The sequence below is a fragment of the Amborella trichopoda genome, chromosome 1 (genome assembly GCF_054954075.1).
Source record: "Amborella trichopoda isolate Santa Cruz 75 chromosome 1, AtrichopodaSantaCruz75HAP2 v2.0, whole genome shotgun sequence".
NCBI classification, from domain to species: domain Eukaryota; kingdom Viridiplantae; phylum Streptophyta; class Magnoliopsida; order Amborellales; family Amborellaceae; genus Amborella; species Amborella trichopoda.
Window position 1 is genome coordinate 3,769,182 of NC_142336.1, and position 10,551 is coordinate 3,779,732.

The following is a 10,551-nucleotide window of genomic DNA, read 5'->3' on the forward strand; positions in this document are numbered from 1 at the left end:
CATAGATCCGCAAGATCTATACAATTTTTTGAGTTTGAAAATATATTGTCGACGTCAGAAATTGATTCTGGTTGCCAAAAGTGCTTTCCAGATGAAGATTTGAGGTGAAGCTTTATTTGGTTTTCATGTTTGGCTTGGTAGAAACTTCATTCATTATTTAATATATATTTCGAGTCCCAAATTCCTTGAAACCCCCACATGAACATATGAGGTTTTAGCGTTTAGAGATTAAAAAAACGCCGAGTCGAGAATCGACACTGGATGTGCCGAATCGGTTTTCTTTAAAACCGGGCGATTCTGTACAATGACTCGCCGATTCACTGTACGGAATCGACGAGTCCCGTGAAAAACACGGGCTGCATAGTATTATTCACGGGATTCTTCAAAATTTGTCATTTTTTTATCATTTTTTTTGTTTTTTTTGCCCTGTGATCGAATATGCAGGCTTTATACAACTTTTTTCAGCCTTTTCGTGGATTAAATGGTGGAAAAATTTTTTTTTTTTATCATGAAAGTTGGGTTTTTAAGGTTTCCGCCTTTCCTTGTGTTTCATGCCAAATAGGGCATGAATTTGTGAATATTTGTATACATTTTGATCGTAAAGTTGTTCATCAAAACATTATGTTACGAATTTGTGATAATCGTCGAGAAAAACAGAGTAATTTGGAGATTGAAGGCTCGGGTTCACAAAACCAGGTATGAACTTTGGGTTTTTTTTTTTTCCGTCATATGATCAATTTCACTGCATAATTTGAAAATAATGAGTTACATTTGTAGGTTTTTAATCGTTATTGTGTCTTTTATCATTTAACATACTCAATTTTGTTTAATTTGTTCAATTACAGCCTGATTTTTTAGATGAACACAGTGATGTCTGTGAAAAAAATTTCTACGGTTTTTTTTTTTTTTTTCCGCCTTTCGATTTTTTGTTCATGATATATTACAATTAATATGTTAGATTTCTAGGGTTTTTAATCGTTATCGTCTGGTTTATAATCAGATGTACTCAATTTGATCTGATTTATTTAATTTGAGCTTCATTTTTTAGATTCAATGACTGTTGTCTGTGAAGAATTGTGTTTTTTGTTTTTTTGCTCATTTTAATCGATTTGATTTGATTTATAGATGATAATGTGTTCAAAATTTAGGGTTTTGATTCTCTATATTGTTGTTTATCAGAAAATGTACTCAATTGGATATAATTTATTCGCTTGGAGGTGAATTTTTTAGTTAAAATGGCTGATGTAAGATAGCTCTGTGAAGAACATATTTTTTTTTTTTTGTAATCCGTGATCGAATTTTTTTTTTTTGTAATCCAAGATCGAATTTTTTGTTTTTTTTTTTGTTTTTTGTAATCCATGATCGAATTTTTTTGTTTTTGTTTTTTTTTTTTCTTTGTAATCCATGATCGAATTTTTTGTAATCCATGATCGAATTTTTTGTAATCCATGATTGAATTTTTTGTAATCCATAATCGAATTTTTTGTAATCCATAATCGAATTTTTTGTAATCCATAATCCATGATCGAATTTTTTGAAAATTTGTGATTTTTATTTTTAATCCATGAACGATTTTTTTTTTTGTAATCCATGATCAAATTTTATGAAAATTTGCTGTACTGTTTTTTTTTTTTTTTTTTTTTTTTTATCCATGATCGAATTTTTTGAAAAAATAATGATTTTTCGAAAAGATGTGAAAATCATGACAAGGTTTAGATTGCAAAAAAATGCATGTTATTATATTTTTAATGCAAAACTGTATTTTTTTAATCTGTTGTTAATGCATGTTTAAGTTGGAATAACTTATGTTAGGTGGCTCTGTGAAAAATAGTTTTTCTTTTTTTATTTTTTTTGTACATGATGGATTTTATTTTAAAAATCGTGATTTTCCGAAAAGATGTGAAAATAGGGACCAGGTTTTGATTATCATAAGGTATTAAACTATATTTTTAATTTTTATTGTTAAAGTTTTTGTTGAAAAAATTGCATGTTGATAGAATATTTATACAAAAAACATACATGTTATTATATTTCTAATGCAAAATTGTATTATAGTTTTTATGTAGTTTTGCATTAAAAATGTATTTTCAATTTTTAAAATTTTGAACTCAAAAAATACATGTTGTTAAATTGTATTATCGTGAGGAATTAAAGTGAATGAAGCTTGAAGACTATAGGTCGATAGACTTAGACACAATATTTGTCATAGACACAGTAGACCAATGGGTAGTAGAAAATGAGGAGCCAGTGTTGCACAATAGAGCGTTCCTTGAGGCTATCGGTGAGGAAGATCTTGAAGAATGTGATGAGCAGCATGAAAGAGGAAGTAGTCAGCCAACGTATCCACAATTCATTGGAGATGTCGGTGATATTGCACCTAATGAGGGAGAGTGGGAAGGGGGTCTAAGGGAAAATGAGAGAGATGATGATTCCGAGGCCACCCTATCCCAGCCATATTATTCACATATCGAGTCCCAACAGCAATAGGGTAGGGATAAGCACGACAGTGTAGGTGAACATGAAGGATGGACAAGCTTCGGGGATTTTGGATTAGGAACACAATAGAACACTCAGGGATTTGGATATAATCAGACGCCTACTAATATCGATGATTCGTTTTTAGATCGAATCAATAAATTGTCAAACGAATTCAATCAATGGCACCAGCGTGACCAAGAAGAAGGACGACGTCGTCTGTTATTTTATTTTTAGATCGTATGTTGCTAATTGTATGCTTCATTGTAGTCCATGTAGGTTGATATACTTATTCCATGATAATTCTATTTTTATCCTTTTGTGTGACGTAAATTAAATGGTAACTAGTAGTTCTTGAAGGGAAAGAACATATCAATATTCGCATATTCATGCAAAAAAATGAAAATTCTTAATGGAGCACCCTCATTTTTATTGAATTCCTAAAAAATAATATTTATAATGAATTTTAATAATTTTTTTGGATTTTTTTGAAGCTTTAATCTGACCGATTCACTCGATTCCCGATCCGGATCGCCGATTCGTCGATCCAAATCGATTTTTGAAGTGCCCGATCCAAGTCACCGATCCACTGTTTAAACCATTGGTTTAGAGTTTAGGATTTAGTAACTACATTAAATAATGAGACTTAAAAAAAGATGAAAGCAATGGTTTAAAAAACGGATCAGTGACCTGGATCGGGTTTCTAAAAAACCGATCCGGATCGGCGAATCGGCGATCCCGATCGGGAATCGGGTGAATCGGTCAGAATAAAGCTTAAAAAAAATCCGAAAAAAATATTAAAATTCATTATAAATATTTTTTTTTAGGAATTCAATAAGAAATGAGGGTACTCCATTAAGAATTTTCATGTTTTTGAATGAATATGCGAATATTGATATGTTCTTTCCCTACATGAATCGCCATTCAACATTTAATTTACATCACACAAAAGGATAAACATATAATTATCATGGAATAAGTATATCAACATACATGGACTACAATAAAGCATAAAATTAGTAACATATAATCTAAAAATAAAATGATAGACGACGTTATTGTTCTTCTTGGTCACGCTGGTACCATTGATTGAATTCGTTTAACAATTCATTGATTCGATCTAAAAATGAATCATCGATATTAGCAGGTGTCTGACTATTCCCAAATCCCTGAGTGTTAGTGTTTTGTTGTGTTCCCAATCTAAAATCCCCGAAGATTGTCCATCCTTCATGCTCACCTGCACTGTCGTGCTCATCCCTACACTGTTGCTGTTGGGACTCAATATGTGAATAATATGGCTGGAATAGGGTGGCCCCATAATCATCATCTCTCTCATTTTCTCTTTGAATAATATGGATTAAAAAAAAAAACAAATTTTTAAAAAAATTGATCATGGATTAAAAAAAAAAAATCACAAATTTTCAAAAAATTCTATCATGGATTACAAAAAAAAATTCGATCATGGATTAAAAAAAAAAAATCACAAATTTTCAAAAAATTCTATCATGGATTACAAAAAAAAATTTGATCATGGATTACATAAAATTCGATCATGGATTACATAAAATTCGATCATGGATTACAAAAAAAAACAAAAAAAAAAAAAACAAAAAATTCAATCGTGGATTACAAAAAAAGAAAAAAACAATTCGATCATAGATTACAAAAAATTCAATCAAGGATTACAAAAAACTCTATCATGGGTTACAAAAAAAGCAAAAAACAAAAAATTCGATCATGGATTACAAAAAAAAAAACAAACATTTCGATCATGGATTTCAAAAAAAAAACAAACATTTCGATCATGTATTACAAAACATTCGATCATGGATTACAAAAAATTCTATCATGGGTTACAAAAAAAAAAAAAACAAGAAATTCGATCATGGATTACAAGAAAAAAAAACAAACATTTCGATCATGGATTACAAAAAATTCGATCATGGATTACAAAAAATTATATCATGGGTTACAAAAAACACAAAAAAAACAAAAAATTCGATCATGGATTACAAAAAAAAAAAAACAATTCGATCATGGATTACCAAAAAAACGATCAAGTATTACAAACAAATCTATCATGGATTACAAACAAAAAAAAAAAAACCGTACGGGACTCGCCGATTCACTGTACGGACTCGCCGATTCCGTACAGTGAATCGGCGAGTCACTGTACAGAATCGTCCGGTTGTCTTTAGAACCGAACGATTCCTGTTTTTTTCGCCGATTCGATCCGTCCATGGCGATTCCCGAGTCGAACCGGATGAGTCGGCGTTTTTTTAAACACTGGATGAAAGCATGAACTTGGAAATGGAACTATAACTAAGCTGATGTCACATGAGAATATAAGGCCTTTTCCTCATTTGTATGGACCTCTTTTTCTTATGTTAATGACCAAAGTGCCCTTTTAAGCTCTTACAAGCTTATAGCTACTTGCCACCAAAGCTCATAAATATAATATAAATTATAGAGTGGGGGTGCCCTTATAAGCTCTTACAGGCTTATAGCTACTTGCAACCAAAAACCATAAATATAATATAAATTATGGAGTGAGTTACCCATGAGAGAAACTCTTCAGATAAAAATGATCACATTAGAACATCTATGACTTTTGGGATCAGTTCCAATACTTTATAGACCGAATTACCCTCCAATATAATTAGAAAAAAAAATGCTCAAGTGGAAAATACTTCAACTTTGTCCAATGTTAACTCTATGGATAATAATTTGAGCATTTTCAAGGTAGTGGAATGCTTGAGTGGTTTATTAGAAACATATAGCCGTTTTTTCAAAAATTATAAATAAAAAACCAATTAAATAATAATGGGAAATATCAACAAAATGGTGAGACCAAACTCGGAAATTCAATGAAGTGGTTAAATCAAGTAATTTATAAATAAGGAAGTTACTTTTAAACCTATTTCTCTTTAGGTACCTCTTCAACTATTCTATTACGAAATACTTATTCGCACATATAATCCAGAATAAGTGGGCAATTTTTATAATTTGGCCTCTTAAATTGTTCAAGTTAAATGACCAAAATATCCTTACTTGTTCTATATTCTAAACTAGAACACAATTTTTCATTAAAAATTTTCTTTCAAGATTTAAAACCGCAACTAGATAAAAATTTTCTTTCAAGATTTAAAACCGCAACTAGAAGGGGAGTGTTGGCCACATCTTCAAATTAATATTAAAAATATATATATCAAATCCTACCTCCAAATTAATCAATTGATTGTTGGAATTTATTACCATCCTCCAAGTTACTAAAATACATTAGTCATACCTTTCCTAGAAACCCAATTATATTGATAACTAATAGGCAAGGTTCAAACTTGATCAATCTTTGAATGTGTCCTACATAGCCAACAGTTCAAAGATGTCTCTTTTATTTAAGAAAAAAGTTTATATAAAGTTGCAACCGTAAAATCTACAATTAAAGATGCATCTCAAAAATCTATTGAAAAATGTTGCTTTAATGTTGAAAACCCTCTAATTAATCATCTCGATATTGATATATATATATATATATATATATATATATATAAAGATTTTGAGTCCCATAAATAGTGCATCTTGCAACACATTATCGAGACCGTCTATTTTCAAGATTTTCATATATTTATAGATGTATTTGATTTTAACCATTTTTAATGTTTAACATTTTATAATCAGAAATAAAAAAAGATTTTTAGATAATCTTAAGATTTTTTACACTAAAATTACATGTTATGGTAAAATTTGAAGGTGTATCTTAATTGGATTGTTTAATATTGCAACCTTATACAAACTACCCCCTTTATTTAATTGTTTGTCGTTTGTATTTTTCTATGTAATCACCTGCTTTTCTTAAGTTAATGACCAAAGTGCCCTTTTAAGCACTTATAGGCTCATAGCTACTTGTAGCCAAAAATCATAAAATATAATATAAGTTATAAAGTGAGGTGCCTATGACAGAAACTTTATGGACCGAAGAACCCTCCGATATAATTAGAAAAAGAAAATGCTCAAGTGGAAAATACTTGAACTTTGCCTAATGTTAACTCTATGGATAATAATTTGAGCATTTCAAGCCTTCGCATGCTTGAGTGGTTTATTGAAAAGATATAGCATTTTTTTCATAAAGAAAAATGGTTTGATAGAGCTGTAACCCTATCAAAATATTGAAAAGCTTGAAATCGATCATCTGGATGTGTAAAAAAATTAAGATTTCAAGTTTTAAACATTGTATATATTGCAACAAATCATCTAGACTATTCATTTCCCCTAAAAATAAGTATTAACATATCCACAAGATCTGTACCATTTTTTGAGTTACAAATTGTATTGTCGATGTTGTAAATTGATTTTAAGGCCATTATAAGGATGTCTAATGTCTAAAGTACTTTCCGGATAAAGATTTGAGGTGAAGCTTAATTTTATTTTCATAAAGCTTTGGCCTTATAGAAACCTCATCTTTTTAAAAATTATAAACAAAAAATCAATTAAGTAATAATGGGAAATATCAACAAAATGGTCAAACCAACTCAGAAATTCAATGAGATGGTTAAATCAACTAATCTATCAACAAAGTAGTTCCTTTTAAAACCTATTTCACTTAGGTACCTCCTCAACTATTATTATTAAGAAATGCTTATTCGCACATAGAATCCAGAACAAGTGGGAATTTTTCATAAGTTGGCCACTTAAATTGCTCGAGTCAAATGACCTAAATCTCCCCACTTGTTCTATATTCTAAACTAAAACACAATTTTCCATTACAAATTTTTCATTCAAGATTTAGAACCGCAACTAGATGGGAATTTTGGTCACATCTCCAAATTAATATTAAAAAATATATATCAAATCCCACCTCCAAATTAGACAATTGATTGTTGATAGTTATTGAGGTTCTTCATGTTACTAAAGTACATTATTCATACTTTCCTAGAAACCCAATTACATTGCATATTCATAGGCAAGGTGGTTTGAATAAAAACTTGATCAATCTTTGAATGTGTCCTACATAGCCAACAGTTCAAAGATGCCTCTTTCATTTGATTGTTTTTCTTTTTTATTTTTCTAAAAAATTATGGGGTCAAGTTCTTATGCCCAAAATTTAATGGGTGGGCCCATCCATGAAATCTTACTTGTTCTCCATTAGAACTCCTTTCCCTAAAAGATAGTGTGAAATGTAGGGATGAATGTGGCCATTAAAAGACAGAAGATTGTATGCCCACACAGGTATATGCTTCTCTGGGAAAAGCCCTGCTTGGGAGTATTTTTAGGTTTCAAAGATGTGACCTCCTCATCCTAGTGACTGAAAAAAATTAAATAAATAAATAAATAAAATTAAAATTAAAAGTTTATTATCAGTGTTTAAAAGAAGTATGTCCTAAAACTAAATGGAGACTATATAATTTTTTAACAGTTAAATCTAAGTGTTCATAAGCTCAAAATCTATTTCTTTTTATTTCCGAAAATAGTCATCTACTGATTCTAAAGTGGATCAAAGTTTAGATCGAGAAAACACTCTAAACTTGGTCTCTGACCGATAGGAATCTACAATGTACTCCTAGGGAGCTCACCAAATGCACTCCCTGCAAAAAACCTTAGGGATACCTCTTTTTTTGCATTATAATTCTGAGAAGGAAATGTTGGTTCAAAAACTTTATAGGACAAAATAGACTTTGAAATGTAATGAAAAATAACACAACCTAAACTACAAGACATTTATTATTGAAACATTGACTTGTGAATTCTAACCCTGCTTACCTACTCAAAAAAAAAAAAAAAATTGTTCAGCCCTAACAAGCAATGGAGAATTTTATCCTCTTGGAAATTACAAAATAGTGCAAGTATTGATCTATACAACCCTAAGAATTAATTAAGGGCAAAGACCAAGAACCGCGGTGTATAATGCCCTAACATAGTTAGCCTCATTCCGTAAGTTCTTTTTCTTTTCTTTTCTTTTTTTATTTCCTTTAGTGGGTAGTGGGGGCAAATCTGATATTTTAGGAGATGCAATTTGAGATTTTTGGCATTTCATACAAGGGTGTAGGGGTGGCAACGGGTCGGATCCGGGTTTGGGTCCAACTCCTATTAGACCCAGATCTGGACCCGAAAATATAGTGTAGGATTCGGACCCGATCAGACCCGATCAGACCCAATCCAAAAATTAAAATATCTATGTATTTAACTATATTTAAATATATTTCATAAATTGGAACCCTAAAAATATTACCGAACCCTGACCCGGACCCAACCCGCCTGCTCCAATTTTTGAACCCCTTCCCAAACCCGGATTGAGGCTAGGTTGGTTACAGGTCTGGATCCATTGCCACCCCTGCAAGGGTGCGGTTTTTGTAGGGCTGGAAGCTTTCATAAAGCTGCACCTCAAAACCCTATCAGTAAATGTAGTTTGGGCCTGATAAATCTTTGTGAAAGCTTGTGAATCTATTTTTGAGCTGGCTTTGGAATTTGAAGTCGATAAAATATGTAAAAAAAATAAATCATTTTTAGAACTTGAAATCCTTTTTTTTTTTTTGGTCCTCTTTCTTAGCAAATCTATAATTATAAAGGTTATGATGATTCATTTGCAAGTTATCTAGCACTTGAACTACACTTTCCAACAAAATTTGAAATGCAGCTTGACGAAGCCACAACATTGTTAAACACTTTCCCTTCATATAAATCTATATGGGAAAGGGCAGTGCTATCTCAACACACCGCTCATGCCATTATATTGCGTATCAGCACGTGTCGACATCTCAACACACCGCTCATGCCATTATATTGCGCATCAGCACGTGTCGACATATTCAATGTATTAAAAACAGTGTCAAAAAGTTCGAAAGTGAACATCGTAACTTAAGATATGTATCAAGCGGTAGTAAAATCTTCCACAAAGAAATTCATACGAGCATAAAATATAGGCAAATTTTTTGTTATATACTAATGAAACGCATTATATAACATCCAGTCCTTGGGTTCGAACCAAGGTCTTCTTCAAGATGAGCACTCTCTACCATTACAAACTTCACAAAATTGCAAAAAGTTATATTTAAACCTATTGTTTAATATAAAATAAGGAATTATCTTTAAAGAAATTATTTATCTTTTGTACATAGAGGTCAAGTCATTCACACTTATTAAATGTCAAATTGGATGGTTTAGAATGAGTTACAAAGTCTGAGAAATTTTATTTTTGGAACTTTGTATCCATGAAATGACACTTACAACCACCCATTTTAAAAGTTAATGTACAGAAGATAAATAGTTTCTTTGTAGACAATCCCATAAAATAAATTTTGTATGGTGCCTAACATGCCATATAAAGCTTTTTCTCATGGAGAATTATACACGCTGGACATATTGACACTTGTATCAGTATCCATGCAACAACTAGGAAAAGTTGTACCCTTGTTCCAGTGTCTCTTTGAAAGCTAGCATTTGCATGGTGAGATGTATCAGGGAAATTGGCATGGTAAAATATATCATGGATCAATGTGATCATGGATGTCAACCAATGATTTAAAAAATGGATGGGTGATTCATGTCAAGCATCACAAAAACCGGTTTGGATTGATAAGTATCGCCATTTACTGTGTAAAAAAAATAGTGAACCGACGAAAAAACACATGTAAAACCAGTGAACCGGCCAAAAATCAATCCAAATTGGTGAAACGACATTTTTAATATAACAAAACAACATTTTTAATGTAGTAAAACAATGTTTTACTGTAGCAAATCACTGGCTAGATTTCCTATATATTGACAGAATAGGCACGGTGCAACCAATTCCCGAGTCAGATCGGCCGACCCGGCGTTATTTAAATCACTGATGCCAATAGAGGAGGGGAGTGTTTTGTTATGGGAAGGGACTTTGAGCTAAGGACAACACACCAACAGGCCGTTGATCAAATTGAATGGGTGTCGCGATGTTATAGTACTGTGTAAAACTTCGATGCACTAAAGGTACGTTTGGTTCATGTGCAAATATTTTCCGAAAAATATTTACATATGTAAATTACATTTCACACGTTTGGTTCATTCTAAATGCATATGCAAATATTTTACCATGGAAAAATATTT